At 39.3% G+C, this 23,278-nt stretch overlaps 1 protein-coding gene across 1 annotated transcript in view; it reads right to left on the bottom strand.

The window, feature by feature from the left end:
• The window catches only part of SMC6 (Structural maintenance of chromosomes 6), a 655,684-nt gene that overhangs the window by 348,228 nt on the left and 284,178 nt on the right, over positions 1 to 23,278 (bottom strand). The gene's annotated exons all lie outside the window — the stretch shown is intronic.

Below are 23,278 nucleotides of genomic sequence, written 5' to 3'. Positions count from 1 at the left end.
TCGAAGGATCCACCATGAGATACGATGCATGCATGACACCAACGCAGCATGGATTGGCGGACATGGTCAAACACACTTGGAGTTTCTTTGACAATAGCAGCAACGCAGACGAGTCTTGCTCGGAGATCCATTTCCGTCTCCACAGGCGATTCATACACGATAGATTTGAGGGACCCCCCTACAGAAAGAAATCAGGTGAGCGTGGGGGCCAGGAAATGGGACCACCATGGCCAATCCTTTGACGCCCAAAATGTCTGTTCAAATGGTCACGAACACCTTCCATAATGGGCAGGTGCCCCGTCTGTTTGTTTGTTATTTGGTTTTTAGGAGCATTAGCAACTAAGGCCATATTGCTCCGGGGATATGCGGTGGTCATTCCCTGACCTTTCCACATCCTCCGTATTTGGTGGTCACGGGCTCGAACCCCGGTCTGATCAAGAAGCGTGTGCTACGCACTGCTGCTCCTGCCCACCTGGCTACGGAGGCACCAGGTGCCCCGTCATGTTGAAACCAATATGTTGCGTCTCACATTTGCTGGAACATCGTCAAGTAACACTGGTAGAACTTGTTCAAGAAAGATCCGATATTTAGCAGAGTTCATGCGAGATGGTAACAGGTATGGGCCGACTAAGCAGTCACCGACCATACCTGCCCGCACATTTATTGCGAAGCGATGTTGTGCCGCATGGGGGCGCACACCGTGTGGGTTGTCGTGAGCCCACACATGATCGTTGTGCTGATTGAATAAGCCTTCCTGAGTGAAATAAGCCTCATCCGTGAACAAAACATAGGCTGGAAAATTCAAGTCTTGAACACTTTCTTGGAGAAATCACTGCGCAAAAGCCACACGTGCAGGATGATCTTGGGGGAGCAGTAACTGAACCCTTTGGAGATGAAAGGAGTGTAAGGAATCATCATACCAGACATGCTGTACACTGCAACGAGACACTCCAAAGGCAGAGGCAACGGCACGTGTGCTGGTAGTAGGATTATTCTGGACGGCATTCAACACACTTTCTTCCGGCAGGAGATCGCGTTGAACGTGGTCTGCCCGCACTAATCCTGTTACCTCTAAATGACCCATAATCGCACTAATTTTGATGCACACATGCAAACAAATGGTGGTCCGGTACATGTCTGTCTGGGAGGCGCTCTCCATAAATTTGTTGAGTGGCTCATCCATTGCCCTCTGCTAATCCATACACTATGTGCATGTCTGCCAGCTCACAGTTCGTATATCGATGCATGCTCTTCGTGTGGCGACTACAGCTTGAATTAGTAAACCAGAAATTTTCCATCCCATGAACTAATGAACAGCGCCCCGTCTACTGACTTACAGTGGTGTTTCCGGTTATGGGTTCCTATGCGATTCGCATTCCTTTAGATGTTACCTTCCTCCTCCCCTAAAGGTTTGTACCAATATTTTTGAGACACCCTGTTTATCCCCAATTCATACAGGAGGATCAAAATGTGACAAGAGTAATTATGGACCTGTTAGCTTAATGACTGTTCCAAGTAAAATAATGGAATTATGGTTTAAAGAAGTATTGCAGGACAATCTGGGCAGGCATGCAATTATACTGCAATCACAGAATATATTTGTCAAGGGGTGGTCTTGTCTAACCAATGTGACATTACTATGATGCAGTGACCAAGGAACTAGATGAAAAAAATAATTTTGCCATCATATACTTAGATTTCAGGAAGACTTTTGATACTGTTGCAAATAAACAATTGTTGTACAAACTGGAGCAATGTGGCATTAATGTTATTACTGGAGTTCCCCAGGGTTTAGTGCTGGGGCCATTGTTCTTTTCAATATTTATCGATAATACTGATGAAGGTATATTAGGTTTAATGCCTAAGTTTGCAGATGATACAAAAGTTGGCAGGGTGGTTAATAACAGTAATGACTGTATGCTACTGCAACAAGATCTATAGAAAAATTAGGTTGATGAGCTGAGAAATGGAAGTTAAAGTTTAACATTTGAAAAATGCAAATGTCTGCACATGAGTAGCAGTCACCCCAGGTTAACTTATCAACTGTGTGGTACTACACTCAGGATAGTGTAGAATGAAAAAGACCTGGGGGAAATTGTGCAGTCAGATATGAAATCATCTGAGCAGTGCATACATGCTGCCAGGAGAGCTCATGGGGTTCGGTCAATGATATGCAGAAAGTTTACTAGCATGGATAAGAAGGTGATTATTCCTGTATAAGGACATGGTTAGTCTGCATCATGAGTGCCGTATACAGGTCTACAGGCCTCACTTTAAGAAGGATCTAGATTTGGAATGGGAAGCAAAGAAGCACAACCAGATTGATGAGGGGAACAAAAGGTGCTCTTACTTAGAAAGACTTCAGTTCTGCAAACTGCATGGAGATCTGACTGAGCTGTTTAAATCCTTGACTGGATCAAGCTGAATATTAATCGTATTCCTGTGACAAGGACCAGTTTTTCTTCTTTCAAAATTTCCTTTGGATGATGAACTGGATTTGAAGTTGAGTCAGTGCTACTAACTAATGATTCCGTTATACTTTTTAATTGCTAACTTAAAATTGCACATTGGTTAAAACTGTTTAAATCTTTCTTTTCAGCATATCTTTCTAGATATTCTAAAAAGAAAACACTGATTTTAACAGTCTAAATCTGTATAAAAGAGACAGATTTAAAAAAAAAAAAAAAAGTCTTTAGCATCTTACTGAAGGATGTTATAAATTATTTTTGTACAGAAAACAGAAAATTAATCAGCATTTGTTATAAATTATTTATGAATGTATTTCTCTCATCATCATCATCATCAGCCATTTTCAATCCACTGCAGGATGAAGACCTATCTAGCAACTTTTCGGTTCCTTCTGTTTTGAGCAATGGCCATCCATTTACTAACCACCAACTCTTGAATTTCATCAGACCATCTCCACTGTTGTCTTCCAGGTTTTCTTTTAGCTCCTCTTGGGTACCACTCTGTTATTTTCTTCCATCTGTCATCATGTCTCAAGCTAAGTGTCCTGCCCAAGACCATTTTAGTTCTTTAGTTTTGATAAGAATGTCCTTTACATGAGTTTGCTGCCTAATCCATGTGTTTCTCTTCTTATCTAACAGTCTGATTCCCAATATAATTCGTTCCATTCTTCGCTGTGTAGTTCTCAGCTTCTCTTCCATTCTTTTGGTGAGTGCCCAAGTTTCACTTCCATAAGTCATGGTGGGGAGTATACATTGGTTCATTATTTTACGTTTCAGACAAACTGGGATATTGCTCTTCAGAGTATGCGACTATATTTCCTGAATGCTATCCATCCAAAATTTATTCTTTTCTTGACTTGCAGCCATTTATCATTATTACAGCTAATAAACTTGTCCAAGATAAGTATATGACTCCACCTTTTCAATTACTACTCCTTCAATCATTATTTCCCTTTCTGTGGCATACTTGTTCATCATTACTTTTGTTTTAGCCATATTCATCTTTAGTCCAAAATCCTTACTAACTCTGCATAACTGATTAAGATTTTCCTCTAATTCTTTGGGATCGTGGCTTATGACCACAATGTCATCTGCAAATCGTAAATGGTTTTGTACTCTCCGTTGACATTGACTCCTTTCTGCGACCAGTCTAATCTTCTGAAAGCTTCCTCCAGGGCAGCAGTAAACAGCTTTGGAGATATTGTGTCTCCTTGTCGAACTCCTTTCTCAATTTTAAATTTGCTACTGTCTTTGTCTAGTTTAATAAAGGAGGTAGCATTCTCATATATTTTCTTCAAAATCATAATATATGGGGTATCTATGCCTTGTCTTTCCAGTGCCCGAAACATTGCCTTATGCTGTATGGAGTCATATGCCTTTTCATAATCCACAAATGCCAGCCATAATGATGTTTTTTATTCATTTGCTTTCTCCATTAGCTGTGATATTACGTGAAAGTGATCCATAGTTGAGAATCCTGTCCTAAAGCCAGCTTGCTCTTTCGGTTGATTCTCATCAAGTATTCTTTCTAATCTGTTAGTAATGACCCTTGTGAACAACTTGTAGATGTTAGATAAGCTAACTGGTTTATAATTTCCGATTTCTGATTTATCTCTTTTCTTATGCAGCAAAACTATGATTGCATTATTCCACTGCTTAGGCGTCACACACCTTTTCTAATGCACTTTGTGAAGAGCCTTGCCAGTTTTTGTGTTATGTCTCTTGCACCCAATTTTAACAACTCTACAGTAACCATCTTCCCCTGGGGCTTTCTGATTCTTCATTTTCCTCAATACATGTTCTACCTCATCAGGAAGAATATCAGGTATGCCATGTGTTGCTACTTTGCAATCCATCTTCCCCACTGCTGGCATCATTCCCCTGTTCCTTGTATAATTCTCTGTAGTAGTCTTCTGCTATTTGAATTATGCCTTCTCTGCTGTTTATAAGTACACCATCGCTATTCTTCAGTTTCAGTATTTAAATCAGCAGCTCATGGCTGCTGATTTAAATCCTTCGTTTTCCTTAATGCTTGTTCTACTTATCTTGTGTTAAATCTTCTTATGTCCTCTCTGAGTCTCTTTCTAATGTTTCTAATGGCTTTGCATAACTCAGCGATGTACACTCAGTATACTCAATTTTCTCCCTGTCAGTGTTTTTCTTGCTTTTTATTTGTTGTCTTCGGTTCATCACGACAAGTGTTTCTTGACTAATTTTTTCTTCATTGGATTTCTTTTTCCCTATAGGTTTCTTGGGCTTTATCACTTTCAGAAAGTTGTAATATTCCTCGTCGATATCTTGGTCCTGAGCAGTCTGCAGAAGCTCAAACTTGTTCTTAAGTTCCAGTACATACTGCCTTTTCTCCTCTCCTGTTATCTCAAAGACCTTTGTATTATTTACTCGAGTCAGTTTTTTCCTTTTCTTTCCTACATCTATATCCAGTGTACATCTTACCATTCTGTGATCACGTCCAACATTTACCTTATTCAGGACCGTAACATCATTCACAATATATCTTCTGTTAGCGAGGATGAAGTCGATTTCATTAATAGTTAATCCATTTGGACTCTTCCATGTCCACTTTCTGTTCACCCTTTCCTTGAAAAAAAGTGTTCATTACTGACAGTCCTTGAGATTCTGCAAATTCCACAAGTCTTTCACCTCTTTCATTTCTTTCACCAATTCCAAAATTTCCTATAGTTCCCCTTTCTGCGCTGTTTTGTCTTTTTCCAACCTTAGAAATGAAGTCCCCCATAATAATAATGTAGTGTAGTGTCTGCTCATCTAGAACACTGAATTTCGGTGTACATTTCTTCAACCTCTTCACCATCATGGCTCAACGTTGGGGCTAAAGATTATAACTCTTAGAAATCTTGAGTATTAGTCTTCACATCCTTGGTGATGTACTTTTGAATTCCAAAATGTTGTTTTTAAAATCTTTATGGACCAGAAACCCAACTCCACCTTCACTCCTTTCACTGTTTCCATTGGTCTATAGCAGATTTCCACTTGATAAACTTATAAGTGATTGATTTCTTCTTCTTGTTGTTTCAGCCAAACCGATGATATTCCAATTCACATTTTCTAATTCCTTTTCCAGCTCTAATATCCTGTCTTCACCGATGAGTGATCTTACGTTATAACAGGTAAAGTTTAGTTTCCGTGCATGGCAGCCTGGTCGTACCCAGAGATTCTTAGCACCCTCTGCTTCCACTCTGATCCTCTCGCTGCCGTAAGAGGGAGAGTGCAAGCTGCTGGGGACTGAGGGCCATTTGTTTTGTCGTGCTGTCATATGCTGGAGGGTTTGGACTTTTCCTCTTCACGCTGACCAGGCGATTTGAAGAGAACCACTTTACACGTTCGTTGCCATCTAAGTGATGTAACTGGGCTTACCATCGAGAAGGTGTGCATGAGTGAATTTCAGGGAGGCAGGCCAACCGGACTTCTCCTAAATCTTCTGTAATAGAGAGATATTGGATCCATCAGTGTTTTAGGCTGAGTGTCTGATAACACAGAGGATGCCTGTTCCCCTCTACTCTCACAATCTAAATTTTGACTTAATCCCTCTCACACTCTTCTCTTTTTTGTTGCTATAGTTACATTACTAGTTTTCTTTCTTCTTACCTGGCTTGCCATTCTGCTGACAAATTCTTAATTTAATATTCTAATTGCATTACATTCTGGCAAAACGTACTAGATAATGCCTGACGGTCACTGATGTCTACCTTACTTTCTTACTATTCTTTTAAACTTCTTTCCTTTATTCTTTATTTTTCTTTACTATTCATTTAATTAAATTTATTCTGTCTATATGTTATATAGTAAAAGTGGGCTGAGATGTTAATGCACTGTTCAAATTGCCATCTATAGTTTAGTCTAGGTGGTAGATGACTAGTGGTAGATGATAGTCTAGGTGGTAGATGACTCTCATCAACCGGTGAAATACCACCACTTTGCTTATTGGAGGCTTGAAGTGGTGGAACCTATGTTTAGTCTCTAGATCTAAGTTCCGGTCAACCCTTCCCTATCTCTTCCATCATGCAGTATGATTGATGACTTTTGAGGTTATGATGAACGTCGTGGCGAGATCCAATATTCCTTACATTTCGAGGGCACAGCTCTAAAACTGTGTTCACAGGCCAGCCGCTAGTTAGTACACCGGACCGAATCTATTGGTAACTCTCTAGGTGGCTTCCGGATCAGCTAGTGTATAATCTTATACCTCTACTCTGCCAATAGTGACTAGAGGGAGTCTCAGTAGTGTGTATGCGGGGAACATTGTCGAGGCCATGTTATGTCAAGGATCTGGGTATATTCTTACCACGTGTACGCCATATCCAAAAATTTCATTACTTCATACAGCATGTCCCACCCACTTTTTCTTACTATTGAATACACCATGAATTGTCAAAACAATAGAGCAAGCTTATCTGTGAAAAGATCTAAACCTCCCAAGCACTTCCTAATTCATTTCACAAATATACGTGGTCTCAATTCTAATCTCAACGATGTCCATTTTCACTTGCAGTCTGCCAAACCCCATGTACTTTTTCTGACAGAACCTCAGTTATCAGTTGATTCAACTACTGCTCATCTCAGATGCCCAAATTATTCGCTGTATGATTCCTTTCGCCTCAAAGGTGGTACTTGTGCATATGTCCGTTCTGATATTTCCTGTCAGAGACTTGGGAATTTGGAATCTCCTCTCTGATCTTCTCTGGCTTAAAATCTCTCTACCTCATTGTGTCAAATTCATCTGTTGTCTCTACCGTTCTCCCAACTCCACTAAACACTTGGAGCTCTTTGACTTCCTCTCTTTGCAACTTGACTTTCTCCAGTCTAACTTTCCTAACAGTGAGGTAATTTTCCTTGGTGATTTTAATGTTCACAACTTCAGCTGGCTTCTGTTTTCTAGTCACACCGACCCAGCAGGTCGAGATGCTGAGGCTTTTGCAATTACTAATGACCTTGCACAGATTGTTCATTTACCTACAAGTATACCCGACAATCCTAATCATACAGCCAATACACTTGATCTTTTTCTCACAAACAACCCTTCTAAGTACACGGTCGAAGCGAGAGGTCCTTTAGGCACTTCAGATCACAACTTGGTGATTGTCTCTTCTCCAATGGAACCTTTATCTCTTGGCTATTCCCAACCTCATGTTGTTTGGCATTACAAGAATGCAAAATGGGATGACCCGCAAGACTTCTTTTCTTCTTTTCCTTGGTCAGATTACTGTTTTAAAACTTCTGATGTCAATGTTTGTTCAGATCGTGTCAGTGAAATTATTCTTGCAGGAATGGAATCCTTTATCCCACACTCCACTTTAAAATCTCGTCCTTTATCTAAACCTTGGTTTTCCAATAAATGTGCTCAGGCTGTTCAAGAGAAGAATGTTGCATATCGTAATTGGCCTGTTTCTAATTCTTCAGTTTCATTTTCTGCCAACACAAAAGCTCGCAACAATTGCAAAGCAGTTATTAATCAGTCCAAAGTAGAGTTTGAACAGGCTAAGAGTAGAAAACTTGCTTTTTGCCCTAATGGTAGCCGAGCATTCTGGTGTCTTGCCAAAGCTATTGGCCGCAACTTTTGCCCATCTCTGCTCCCACCTCTGTCCAAACCAGATGGTTCTGTTGTCACTTCAGCCAAGGATAAAGCTGACCTGCTAGCATCCCATTTTTCTTCCAGTTCATGTATTAATGAACTTGGTAAAACATCTCCCACTATTCCCAACATGTTCCATTCAATGCCTTCTGTGGTCTTCCGTCAAAAGGATATCAGAAGGATTTTGATGAATCTCGATGCTAAGAAAGCTCCAGGTCCTGATGGTATTTCTCCATTTGTTCTCAAAACCTGTGCTCCTGAACTTACTCCTATTCTTTGCCGTATTTTTTCACTTTCTTATTCCAAAGGTGTTTTTCCTTTTGCTTGGAAATTTGCTCATATCCAGCCAGTTCCTAAAAAGGGTGACAAATCCCTCCCATCCAATTATCGTCCCATTGCAATTACTTCTACTCTTTCTAAAGTAAGGGAGAAATCAATTAACCACCAACTCTTAAACTACCTAGAAACCTTCCGTCTGATCAACGCTCGTCAGTGTCGATCCACTGGTGATATTCTGGCTTATGTTACCCATTTATGGACTAATTCAATGGAAAGGTTCGGTGAAACACAGGTAGTTGCTCTTGACATCTCAAAGGCTTTTGATCGTGTTTGGCATAAAGGTCTTCTAAACAAGCTTCCATCTTATGGTTTGCCAACTCTTTTTAGTAATTGGTTATCCAGTTTTCTCTCTGATTGCTCACTGAGGGTGATGGTAGATGGCTCTCTGTCTTCTAACTTCTCCACTAATGCCGGTGTCCCCCAAGGTTCAGTTCTTTCCCCCACTCTTTTCCTCTTGTATATTAATGTCCTTCTTCCATTGACTGGAAATCCTATCCATAGTTTTCCCGATGATAGCACATTGCATTCCACTTTCCATTTTGAGAAACCTTGTCCTGCTCAATCAGCTTCAACTTCTCTAAAATCTGCTACCAATTCCTTAAATGCCGATCTCAGGTAATCCTCCAATGGGGCAAAGACAACTTAGTTGATTTCAACCCTTCTAAAACTCAGTCTTGTCTTATATCTTGCAAAAAGGATTCTTCTGCTCCTATGCTTATCTTTAGTGACACTCCGATTTCTAGGCAAAATGATATATCTCTTTTTGGGATTACCCTGACTTCTAATCTCTCTTGGCACAAGCACATTACAAACATTGCTTCCTCTGCATCTAAAATACTTGGTTTTTCTCTTTCGCTCTCGGCGCTACTTTTCTTCCAAACAGCTTCTCACTCTGTATAAATTGCAAATCTGCCCTGCCATGGAATATTGTTCCCACATCTGGGGGTGGTGCCCCCAAAACCTCTCTCAAGCTTCTTGATTCCATTCAGAAGAGGGCAGTTAGGTTAATTAATGATACATCTCTAACAGAGTCTCTCCACTTGCTTTCTCACAGACATACTGTTTCTGCTGCATGCCTCTTCTACAGATACTTCCATGGGCACTGTTCTTCTGAATTGGCTTCTATAATTCCTGCTCTCTCTTTCAAAACAGTCCTAACACGTGCCGCCACCAGCCAACATCCATTTACTTTCCAACTTCAAACCCACGGAACCAACTTTTCATCTTCCTCATTTATTCATTCAACTGCCGTTATCTGGAACAACCTTCCTTCATATGTATTTCCTGAAAATTACAATCTACAGAAGTTTAAGTTCAATGTCAAAAAATATCTTCTTTCGTCTTCTCAACCTCCAAACCAAGCACGGTACTAAGTACTATAGGTTCTAATACCTCTCGTTTTTGGGGTTCACATAAAAAAAAAAAAAAAAAAAATAGTTTTCTGCTCTACTATTGTTGATCAGTTTAATAAGTCAGGGTAATTCCTAACACATATATGCGATCTTTTCAGGGAATGTGTCATTGAAGATAAGCACAGGAGCAGTAGACTTTTTTTCAATATTTTACACTAGCTGATTGAGATGCTCCTTGAGAGTTACCGAGAGGTTCAGTCCAGTGGACTGTCTAGTGGCCAATTTGCAAAAACCGTTTTATGCTGTATTCTTGAAATGTAAGAAAGAGTGGTTCTTGCCATAATGCCCACTATGACCTTACAGATATAAATCATACTGCATGATGGAAGAGATGAAGGTTGCTGGTGCTAAACATGGGTTTCACCACTTCAAGCCTCTAATTAGCAAAGCAACTGGCATCACACCAGTTGATCAGATTTACCTACCAACTAATACTGCCTGGTGACAGAGAGGGGCAACACTGCTCTGTATAGTATGAAAACCATAACTCGACCCCTGCTTACAGTTCATACCTGGGTGGCCACCTCCAGTATGCTACATGCAGTGTTCCAGGACTTGCACCTGGGGGATATACTCAGGAAATCTTTGAAGCTGTTGAGTTTGTGGAGGCTAGAAGATGTAGATACATCTTCATTGAGCAAGCCATTTTCAAGGTGTAAATTCTGGGCTAATGAAATTAAAAGGATAAATGCCAATGTTGGAATTATCTGAGAAAGACTTTCATGCATGCTGATCAAATTGTAACACACTGACATGTGTAATACAAAAACAACTTCCAAAAAGAGCATGCATAAAATCACTATATATTTTTTTTTAACTTTCATAAGAGGGAATGTGCATTTCCAGACCACTAACTACATACTAAGCGTGATCAAAAACTTTCCAAACTATGCTGTTCTTTGTACTTACCATTAAATGTGGTAAATACAAAGACCTTCAAGATAGGCAAGGACTGAGCTTTAGAAGGACTAAAATTAGCTAAATTATCTTTGTCCCCCTGTAAAATTACCTGGATATTAGAATGTAGAGAAATGGTAGTGGATATTCAAGAAGTTGAAGCTGTTTCTGCAGGGCAAGATTTCTCAAACTGGAAGGTGAAATGCTATGATCAGTAAAACTATGGATAGGATTACCAGTCAGTGGAAGCTCATTGATATACAAGAAGAAATGAGTGGGAGAAAGAACTGAACCTTGGGGGGGAAGATAACTGGATATCAACTGCAAAAAATAATTGGCAATCCATAAGATAGAAGCTTATTTAGAAGACATTTAAGACAAATGTGATTGATCAAAAGCCTCAGGAATATCAAACTGCTCGAGTTTAATCACTTTTCCACTGAATTTGTCCATAGATGGGTAACCTAAGCGAATACATCACCAGTAGATCGGCACTGACAGAATCCAAATTAGCTATCACCAATTAGATGGAAGGTACCTCAATCAGATCACCTCACAGGTGCCTAGTCTTCAGATGCTGCAATTTGCAAAATTGAAACCTTCCTTGATAAGAGTATGCCTCTTTTCTGCTAACCAATCTCACTGCCCTTCTCTGCATCCAATCTGCTCTACATCCTTCCTAAAATTTCTGAAATGAATGAGGAAGGTTTGGGAGGTTTAGATATTTTTGCAGATAAGTTGTTTTATTAGTTTCTGTACTCATGATGGCGAATTCAGTAGATAAAATAAAAGTGGCAGGGGGAACAAGGTATAAAGTAAGGAAATTTTTGGACGTGGTTTTTTTTTTTTTTTTTTTTAATGAAAACCCCAAACACGAAAGGTATCAAAACCTATAGTACTAGTACTTAGTACCGTGCACGGGTTGAAGGAGAAGTATGGGGGGGGGATGCCGGAAACTTTGCTCTAGAGAACTAAACATGGGTTTCACCACTTCAAGCCTCCAATAAGCAAAGTGGTGGTATTTCATCGGTTAATTAAAGTCATCTACCACCTATGTACACATAGCAAAAATATATCCAGCTCTGCATACACACCACTCAGACTCCTTCCGGTTGCTATTTGCCTGAGTAGGGACACTGAGATTATACACTAGCCATTCCAGATGCCTCTTTGAGAGTTACCAAAAGGTTCAGTCCAGTGGACTATCTAGCAATCAATCTGCAAAAAAAGTTTTAAGACTGTATTCTCGAAATGTAAGGAAGATTGATTCTTGCCATGATGCCCATCATGACCTTAAAGATATCAATCGTACTGCATGATTGATATCTTTATCATGGTTGATGATGAAAGAAATGAAGGTTGCTGCTGCTAAACATGGGTTTCACCACTTCAAGCTTCCAATAAGCAAAGTAATGGCATTGCACCAGTTGATCAGATTTACCTACCACTGCCTGGTGACAGCATTGCTCTGTGTAGTGTGGATACCATAACTGACTCCTGCTTATATTGGTTCATTCCTGGGTGGTCACCTCCAGTATGTTACATGCAGTGTTTCAGGACTTGCACATGGGGGATATACTCAGGAAATCTTTGAGATTGTTGAGTTTTTGGAGGCTAGGAGATACATATACATATATTTATCAGGCAAGCCATTTTCACAATGTAAATTCCAGTGTGATGAAATTAAAAGAATATATGTCAACATTGGAAATAATTTGAGAAAGACTTCAATAATTTTTCATGCGTGCTGATCAAACTGTCACATATTGACATGTATAGTACAAAAACAACTTCCAAAAAGGGCATGCATATAAACCACTATTTTTTTGTAACTTTCATAAGAGGGAATTGTGCATTTCAACAGACCACTAACTACATGCAAAGTGTGATCAAAAACTTCCCAGACCATGCTGTTCTTTGTACTTACCACAGTTAGTGGCTATTCCATGATCTCACCTTTTGAGGTAGTTTCCCTTTTAACTTTATTTAGCAATTTTACCATATTTGGAAGAACCTGTGGAAGCCTGGGATATGAACTCTGAAAATGTATTCTGAAATCAATCTTGGACTGTGATATTTACAAATCTCACCACCTTCAGTTTTATACAAAATGATAAAAGTTACACAGTGCCAAATCTGAAGATGATATAGAGTTTGGGACAACAGTCATAAGATTTATGTCCGGAAATTCTTACACAGCCAAAGCACAGAGCAAGAGTGTTGTTATTTTGATGAAACCAACATCCAATTAGCCATTTCTTGGGACATTTTTGCCACACATCGTTCTACAGATGCCACAAAATATTAGAGAAAAACTGATTCACATTTTGTCCCTGATAGGAATTCTAAATTCTTGATGCATAATTTTATCTATATCTATGTATACAGGGTGTTCATATAATCCTTCTGCACTTTAAAACTGCAACAACTTATGTTCTAAATCAGATAAAAACAATCTATAAAATGCATTAGAAAGGTAATTTGTTCTTTTTGAGCAGAAAAGCAGAAGTTCTTAATTTACACTAATTTTGTTTTTTTTTTTTTTTTACATTTTTTTCAAATGAGCTGCCCTTTAAGAGATGGCTTCAATAGAAAAGAAAGTGAACTGTGTCTTCTGGTTAGCACAACTTAAATCTGTATCAGTGGTTAGAAGAAAATTTATGGCAAATTACACAAAGGAAGCACTGCGCAAATATAGGAAATATGTAAAAATATAAAATAACACATCTAGTTAATATATTATAAACAAATATGGCATAAAACATTTATAATATATTAAATATTAAAGCAATCTAAATAAATCTATATAAATTAATCAGTTGTAAAAACCTGAATATATCTGACAACACATTGTCATCATCTGATAAAATCTGCCTGAGTGTATAAGGCTTAGACAGATGGCTAAAACATAAACAGCGTTCATTATTAAAAAAAGTACATTCTACTAAAATATGACGAATAGTTAAGTTTGCTTTATAATGTCTACACGTAGGACAATCATCAGCCCTCAGCAAATACAAATGCGTCAGGTGAGAATGTGCTATGCATAGTTGAGCAAGAATTACTTCCTCCCGGCGAACCCTGTGCTGACTAGAATGCCAATGCATTATTACAGGCTTAATTTCATTTAGCTTGTTGGTAGGGCACCTATTCCAAGATTCTTGCCAAGTGGGCATAATGTTTTGTAGATTCGTTGCTTGCAGTCTATAGGGGACTGACAAGCAGATGCAACTTTGTGGCATTGCTGATTTTGCTGCTGCATCAGCCAAGTCATTGCCTCTAATACCAACATGGCTAGGGATCCAGCAAAATTGAATATCAAAGTTTAACCCTGAAAGGGAGTATAATATTTTCTGCACCCAACATAACACTGGATGAGTGCTTCTCACGTTAGATAAGGCCTGTAATACACTTAGAGAGTCCGTAAATAGCATGCACCTTTGGTACTGATGGGTTTTATATGATCCAAGGCTAGTTCTATTGTGTAGCTCTGCAGTGTATATGCTAAATTCACACAGAATACGATTGCAGATTGTTTTGCTTGGAAAAACACAATCAGATCCCGCGAACTGTTCAGACTTCGAGCCATCTGTACAAACAGGCAAGAAGTCGGGATATTCGACAAGGCGTACTGCAGAGAGTTTCCGATATATACACGACGATGTGTTAGCTTTCAGCCAGCTCCTAAGAGTAAGTCACAAGACAGAGATCGTATATTACAAGGAGGAAGGACTTGCTTGGCTGACATGGATATATTATCCAAATGCGAAGTTAATATCATCAACCAGCTCTTGAATCTTGATACCAAAGGGTCAACTGACAGTTTTACGCGTATTATATAGATTTTCCCACCGTAGCATATAAACACATGTCCATGTAGGATGGTCAGGCAGGGATTTTATTTTTATGGCATATTGTAATAACAATTGCTGATGTCAAAGCATCAATGGTGGTTCATTGGCTTCAATGTGGACAGGAAAAAGTATGAAATGTCCCAGTGGCAATCTGGATGGATTGGGTCAAGCCATCGGAGTACAGAATTTCTAGTAGAAGAATAAGCTTGGGAACCATAGTCAAGTTTAGAGCGAATGAGTGCCCGGTATAGATGCAATAATGTGCTTCTATCTGCTCCCCCAAAGTTGGAGGAGATAGCACTGAGCATGTTCAAACCCCTCATGCATTTTGCTCCAACCTGACGGATATGGTGTAGGAATGTCAGCTTTTGATCAAAGATGAGTCCCAAAAATTTTGTTTCTGCTACCACAGGAATTGGATTCTGTCCAAGTCTGAGTTCCAGGTCAAGATGTAGATTCTGTTTGCAGTAGAAATGAAGACAAATGGTCTTTTGGGCAGAAAAACCTAAATCCATTGGTTAAAGCCCAGGAACTAAGACGATTGACTGTTTGTTGCAATTGTCGTTCAATGACTCTCATGCTGCAGGAGTAACAAAAAATACTAAAATCATCAACGTACAAGGCACTATTTACTGAAGGAGGAAGCTGTGTTGTAATGGAGTTAACTTTGACTGCAAACAGCATAACACTGAGGACCGAGCCTTGGGGAACTCCTTCCTCTTGAAAAAAAAAAAGCGGGACATGCTGGATTTAACACAAACCTGGAAGAGTTGTTTTTATAAAAAAATTCTGACAAAAGTAGGAAGGTGACCTCTAAGACCAAAAGAATAGAGGTCTTTTAAAACACCATACCTCCAGGTTGTGTCATAAGCTTTATCATGTCAAAAAAAAAAAAAAAAAAAAACTGACATCAAGTGCTCTCGCTTTATAAACACATTGCAAATCGCTGTTTCCAATCAGATTAAATGGTCTAGAGTGGACAGATTCCTTCGGAAGCCGCATTGAACTTTGTTCAAATGGTCATATGCCTCAAGGTAGTATACAAGGCAGGCATTCGCCATTTTTTCCAAACCTTGCATAAGCAACTGGTCAGAGCAATAGGATGACAGTTGTTAGGAATTTTGGGGTCCTTTCCTGGCTTTGGGAATGCGAGAACAATTGCCCTAAGCCAAGAATCAGGAAACTGATCCTCTAAATAAATTCGGTTGTAGAGATGTAACAACAGCTCTAGAGAGTGAGATGGAAGGTGTTTTATCATATCATACTGAATTTCATCTGGCCCGTGGCACTCGCTTTCGAGGTAGCAAGTGCAATGGTTAATTCAACTTCACTAATAGGCAAGTTAAAAAGACTCGCCTTTGCTTGAAGAGAAGTTGAGTTTTTTTTTTCTCAACTTTCTTCTTTAAAACTAGGAACTCTGCAGAGTATGAAGTTTCAGCAGATATACTGGAGAATACTTCTCCTAGAGTGTTGGCAATAGCAGTTGGGTCTGATAATGTACAACCATAATGTTGTAACATAGATGAGGGAACTGATGTGTATTTACCCTTCATCTTCCGAATTTTATCCCAGACGACTTTGGCACTAGTCATCTGGTTTATTGAGGATGTGAAATTGACACAGCATTCCTTTTTGGCTCCGACAGCATATAAATCGTGCTTTGGCATGGGTATGTTTAAAGGCTATAAGATTTTCGGTGGTGGGCTAATGTCAAAATTTTCCCCATGCCTGATTTTGTAACTTTCTTGCTTCTTTACACTCTTGGTTCCACCATAGCTTTGGAAAAAGTGGAAATCTGAAGGATATTTTCGGAATGCAATTTCTGGTGCATGGATAATACACTCTGTGATATACTTCACTGCTTCATCAATTGGTTCCTGTAGAATTTGTACAGGATCAAATTCCATAAACCATGAAATTCTAAATGGATGACAAGGTTGTCCATCCACTATGGTAGCTATTACAGGGAAGTGATCACTTCCATAAGGATTCTGTTCCACTTCCCAGGAAAGCATAGGTAGTAGAGAAGGTGAGCAGATGGAGAGGTCGATGGCAGAGAAAGTATGGATAGGCATATGGAAATAGGTGTTGATTCCCATATTTAGTAACGAAAGGCTGTTATTGTCGAGCACACATTCAACAATACGACCTCGTTCGTTAATTTCAGCACTACCCCACAGGGTACTATGTTGTTAAAGTCTCCAAGAAGTAAAAAAGGGGAGGGCAATTGCGTAAGATTGTCGAGATCTGCTGGGAAATGTGTGTCTCAGGAGGCAAATATATAGAACATATTGTGAGAAAACACCCTATTGCTAAGCGAATGGCTACTGCTTCTAAGTTAGTGTTCAATTGAACTTGTAAGAAAGGGGTATGGTTGCCCACGAAGATTGTGACTCCTCCACGGACCACAGATGGACTGGCAGAGGTGAGGTAGGCCAATTGCTTGGCCAGCTAGCTCACCCAATTTGTCCCAATAGGATTTTTTTCTGTAGGGCATGTTAAAAGTGTGGCTTACTCTGCACACTTTCTGCAAAACCTAGCTCTTTAAACAATCTTCATAACAGGATCACAAATGCAATTAATGACATAACTGAATACAACTGGAGAAATATGTTTATGTAATTATAAAATCATACAACACTTTGCTTCAGTAATGATGTAGTTATGTTGAATCTTAATGATATTATGATTACATACCCTAAAAACTAAAAAAAATTACCTTTCCAATGCATTTTACAGATTGTTTTTATATCATACAGAACATCTAAGTTATTGGACTTTTAAAGTGCATAAAGACTCTATAGACACCCTATATACATATATGTATGTATGTGTAAAATGCACACATGCCCTTTATATCAGACAAAAATTATCTACCTTTCCTTAGGCAGTCCCCCCCCCCCCCGCCACTTTTATTCTATCTACTGAATAAGTCATCATGAGTACAGAAACTAACAGAACAAAACTTATCTGCAAAAATATCTAAACCTCCCAAACATTTCCTCATTCATTTCAAAAATTTTAGGAAGTATGTAGTTTCAGGATAAATACTATCTAGTGATGCCATTAGCAAACACCAATGGGTAAATTTAAAATGCTTCCTGAGAATCCTGACACAAATTAACCCAATTTTGCTTCATTAGTCAAATATGAGGCAGCAAAAAGTCCCCTTTTGTGGATAAGTTCTTTGTGTGACATTTCCATGATCAGGATGTCTATCCTCAAGCAAAATGGATGTCCTGAACATTCAGCATTGTTAATAGAACTCGCCCCACTCTTGAACTCTGAAAACTACTCATATTTGAGTATTGCTCATTATTTCCTCTCCAAAAGATTCTGCAGCTTTTGTAGTAATTTTGTATAGTTGAAACAGAAATTTATGGTCACAGGATATTCTTTAAAGCTAGCCATTTTCTAAAAAAAATTACAGAACATAATATGTACGAATTTTAGTTAATAGCACTGAACACTGAAATAGTGCTTAAAATGACAGATTGGCTCTTGTTTTTGAAAAAAGTGATTTTTTATATTTATACAAGGTCTGTTTTTATTTTTATGGCAGTAAGATGTAACTACAAACATGCTTGTATTAAACACAGGACCTTTTCGCCTTTCACTTCTATTCAGCTTCAGGAGCATCCCTTTTCACCAACCAACAATAATCGGCTAATATGGTGGCACTCTATTTGCTTTTGTATCTGTGTTCCATCGCTGCAACGTCTTGATGGAAGCACTCACTATGTTCATCGCTGACAGCAACACAGTTTGGCACGTTGAGTGTAAGAAATGCATTTTCAATGACGTTACACCCCAGTTTTTCGTAAGAAGTAATGAGATCTTCCATTAGCTGTCTATAGTTTTTAACATTTCCTAGAAACATTAGTAGAAACATTTCATAAGGATTTCCATGCTGATTTCTCACTATCAGTAAGGACACATTCAAACTGTTTGTCTTCAAAAAGTTGCCTTATTTGTGGACTAATGAAAATGCCTGCCTTAAAATTCTCTGTACTAAGTCTTGGGAATTTCTCTTGAAAGTATGTGAATGCAGGACCATTCACTTCCAAAGCTTCCATAGGTAGTACTTCACTGTGAGGCATGGGACAAATTGCAGACTGTATATTTGGGTGTACCACTGTCCACTTTTTCTTCATTGTCATCCCTTTTCTAATAGGACTGTCACAGACTGTTACTTCTGTAACAGTCTGTGACGTGATTTGCTGACTCTCTCCATATCATGGGCACTGATATGTAAGACACAAAAGACAACATATATGCCATTCATATCTGCCTTTCATTCCCTTTAGATTCACTCACACATTTAGTTTTGATAAACAGGTAGTGCAGAATATGTGTGGAGCCCAGTTCTTGTCCTAGTCGCCTACTTTAAACCAAAAGTTCAAGAAGTAGACCTTTTTTATGGCTCGAGTTGAGAGATGCTTTCTTGAAGCAATCGTGACTTCTTCACATATGTAATAAGTCATCTGGACTATTCACACAATTACGGGGCATATTAATCTTACATGACACAAATACTACACGAAAAGTAGGAATTTCACAGAGATCAACTGTTAACTGACAACAAATCACCCAGTACTTGGCCATATTCAAGGATTATTGCAACAGAGTTGAAGATTCATTTGAGTCGACAACTTATCACACGATGCAGAGTGAGGCGACAGTTGCTGCTCACGTGGTAAGTGCATGATGGTACTGAAACTGCGGTGTTGCCAGGCGTTTTGCCGAGAGCCATAGACGATAACATAGAGTAACTCATTAATGAGACCCCAACTGTAATTTGAAAACAAAAGCCAATCGACAAATTTTAATGTAATTTTTGTGTTCGGCAGCATAAAATTAGTTAAGATTGAGTATTTTCATAATGTTTTAGGTGTTGATCAGTGTAATGTGTCACTTGTAAGTGACAGACTAAGTGGTTTTGAAATAAGTGGAAAATAAATAAGACGGCTGCATTATGCTCCCACAAAACAAATATATTTTGTACTAACAATAGTACCATCATCTTATAGCTAGTCTTGCAATTTTTAGTCATATTTTATACATATGTATATGCACATGTATGCATACATGTCATAAAGTGCACCAAAAATGTCTGTGCACATGGTACCATGTACAATAGCTGTTTCAAAGAAAATCAGAAACTTTTTTTTTTTTTTATGTGAACCCCAAACACAAGAGGTATTAGAACCTATAGTACTTAGTACCGTGCTTGGGTTGGAGGTTGAGAAAACAAAAGAAGATATTTGTTGACACTGGACTTGAACTTCTGTAGATTATAATTTTCAGGAAATATGTATGAAGAAGGTTGTTCCAGAAAACGGCAGTTGAATGAATAAACGAGGAAGATGAAAAGTTGGTCCTTTGAGTTTGAAGTTGGACAATAAATGGATGTTGGCTGGCGGCAGCACATGTTCGGACTGTTTTGAAAGAGAGAGCGGGAATTATAGAAGCAAATTCAGAAGAACAGTACCCATGGAAATATTTGTAGAAGAGGCATGCAGAAAAAAACAATACGTCTATGAGACAGCAAGTGGAGAGACTGTTAGAGATGAATCATTAATTAACCTAACTGCCCTCTTCTGAATGGAATCAAGAAGCCTGAGAGAGGTATTCGGGGCACCACCCCAGATGTGGGAACAATATTCCATGGCAGGGCTGATTTGTGATTTATACAGAGTGAGCAGCTGTTTAGAAGAAAAGTAGAGGCGAGAGCGAAAGAGAAAACCACTTATTTTAGATGCAGAGGAAGCAATATTTGTAATGTGCTTGTGCCAAGAGAGATTAGAAGTCAGAAAAATCCCCAAAACAGATATATCATTTTGCCTAGAAATCAGAGTGTCACTAAAGATAAGCATAGGAGAAGTCAGAAGACAGAGAGCCATCTACCACCACCCTCAGTGAGCGATCAGAGAGAAAACTGGATAACCAATTACAAAAAACAGTGGGCAAACCATAAGATGGAAGCTTGTTTAGAAAACCTTTATGCCAAACACAATCGAAAGCCTTTGAGATGTCAAGCGCAACTGTTTGGGTTTCGCTGAACTTTTCCATTGAATTAGTCCATAAATGGGTAACATAAGCCAGAATATCACCAGTGGATCGACACTGACGGAATCCATACTGGCGATCATTGATCAGACGGAAAGTTTCTACGTAGTTTAAGAGTTGGCGGTTAATTGATTTCTCCATTATTTTAGAAAGAGTGGAAGTAACTGCAATGGAACAATAATTAGATGGGAGAGATTTGTCACCCTTTTTAGGAACTGGCTGGATATGAGCAAATTTCCAAGTAGAAGGAAAAACACCTTCGGAATAAGAAAGTGAAAAAAGGCAGCAGCAAAGAATAGAAGTAAGTTCAGGAGCACAGGTTTTGAGAACAAATGGAGAAATACCATCAGGACCTGGAGCTTTCTTAGCATCGAGATTCATCAAAATCCTTCTGATATCCTTTTGACGGAAGACCACAGAAGGCATTGAATGGAGCGTGTTTGGAATGGTGGGAGATGTTTTACCAAGTTCATTAATACATGAACTGGAAGAAAAATGGGATGCTAGCAGGTCAGCTTTATTCTTGGCTGAAGTGACAACAGAACCATCTGGTTTGGACAGAGGTGGGAGCAGAGATGGGCAAAAGTTGCGGCCAATAGCTTTGGCAAGACACCAGAATGCTCGGCTACCATTAGGGCAAGAAGCAAGTTTTCTACTCTTAGCCTGTTCAAACTCTAGTTTGAACTGATTAATAACTGCTTTACAATTGTTGCGAGCTTTTCTGTTGGCAGAAAATGAAACTGAAGAATTAGAAACAAGCAAATTACGATATGCAACATTCTTCTCTTGACAGCCTTAGCACATTTATTGGAAAACCAAGGTTTATATAAAAGACGAGATTTTAAAGTGGAGTGTGGGATAAAGGATTCCATTCCTGCAAGAATAATTTCACTGACACGATCTGAGCAAACGTTGACATCAGAAGTTTTGAAACAGTAATCCGACCAATGAAAAGAAGTCTCGCAGGTCATCCCATTTTGCATTCTTGTAATGCCAAACAACACGAGGTTGGGAATAGCCAAGAGATAAAGGTTCCATTGGAGTAGAGACAATCACCAAGTTGTGATCTGAAGTGCCTAAAGGACCTCTCACTTCGACCGTGTACTTAGAAGGGTTGTTTGTGAGAAAAAGATCAAGCGTATTGGCTGTATGATTACGATTGTCGGGTATACTTGTAAGTAAATGAACAATCTGTGCAAGGTCATTAGTAATTGCAAAAGCCTCAGCATGTCGACCAGCTGGGTCGGTGTGACTAGAAAACGGAAGCCAGCTGGAGTTGTGAACATTAAAATCACCAAGGAAAATTACCTCACTGTTAGGAAAGTTAGACTGGAGAAAGTCAAGTTGCAAAGGAAGTCAAAGAACTCCAAGTGATTAGTAGAGTTGGGAGAATGGTAGAGACAACAGATGAATTTGACACAATGAGGTAGAGAGATTTTAAGCCAGAGAAAATCAAAGAGAGGAGATTCCAAATTGCCAAGTCTCTGACAGGGAATATCAGAACGGACATATGCACAAGTACCACACAGCGAATAATTTGGGCATCTGAGATGAGCAGTAGTTGAATCAACCGATAACTGAGATTCTGTCAGAAAAAGTACATGGGGTTTGTCAGACTGCAAGTGGAAATGGACATTGTTGAGATTAGAATTAAGACCACGTATATTTGTGAAATGAATTAGGAAGTGCTTGGGAGGTTTATATCTTTTCACAGATAAGCTTGCTCTATTAGTTTGACAATTCATGGTGTATTCAATAGTAAGAAAAAGTGAGTGGGACATGCTGTATGAAGTAATGAAATTTTTGGATATGGCGTACACGTGGTAAGAATATAGCCAGATCCTTGACATAACGTGGCCTCGACAATGCTCCCCGCATACACACTACTCGGACTCCCTCCAGTCACTGTCTGGCAGAGTAGAGGTAGCAAGATTATACACTAGCTGATCTGGAAGCCTCCTAGAGAGTTACCAATAGGTTCGGTCTGGTGTGCTAACTAGCGGCCGGCCTGCGAACACCGTTTTAGAGCTGTACCCTCGAAATGTAAGGAATATTGGATCTCGCCATGACGTTCATCATAACCTCAAAAGTCGTCATTCATACTGCATGATGGAAGAGATAGGGAAGGGTTGACTGGAACTTAGCTCTGGAGACTAAACATGGGTTCCACCACTTCAAGCCTCCAATAAGCAAAGTGGTGGTATTTCACCGGTTGATGAGAGTCATCTACCACCTAGTACTGCCTGGTAACACAGAGGGGCGGTGTTCCTCCATGTGGTGTGGGCGCCACACCTCGACCTCTGATTACGTTGGTTCACACCTGGGTGGTCACCCGCCATGTACTTGTGCATGGAGGTTATACCCAGGATTACTAACAGTCCTACCATTGTGAAGGTGCAAGCATAGGATTTAGCTGTCACAGACCATCCGGACTTCGTCGAAATTAGGTCCACTTGACTTGAGTGTCACCCGAATATCAGTTCAATCAGCATTTTAGACTCCCAGGTAGCAAGTACAGCTTGTCTGGCATATCTGAGAGAATGTCTGTGACAACCTCAAGGACCAGACTCAGTCTACTATATACATTAAACTTGTAAAATTACATAATTTAAATGTAACAGTAGCATTACA

Source organism: Mastigoproctus giganteus, chromosome 7, assembly GCF_048544385.1.
Source record: "Mastigoproctus giganteus isolate SK-2022 chromosome 7, ASM4854438v1, whole genome shotgun sequence".
NCBI classification, from domain to species: domain Eukaryota; kingdom Metazoa; phylum Arthropoda; class Arachnida; order Uropygi; family Thelyphonidae; genus Mastigoproctus; species Mastigoproctus giganteus.
Note: the sequence above shows the minus strand (reverse complement) of the source record. Positions and strands in the feature narration are given on the sequence as shown.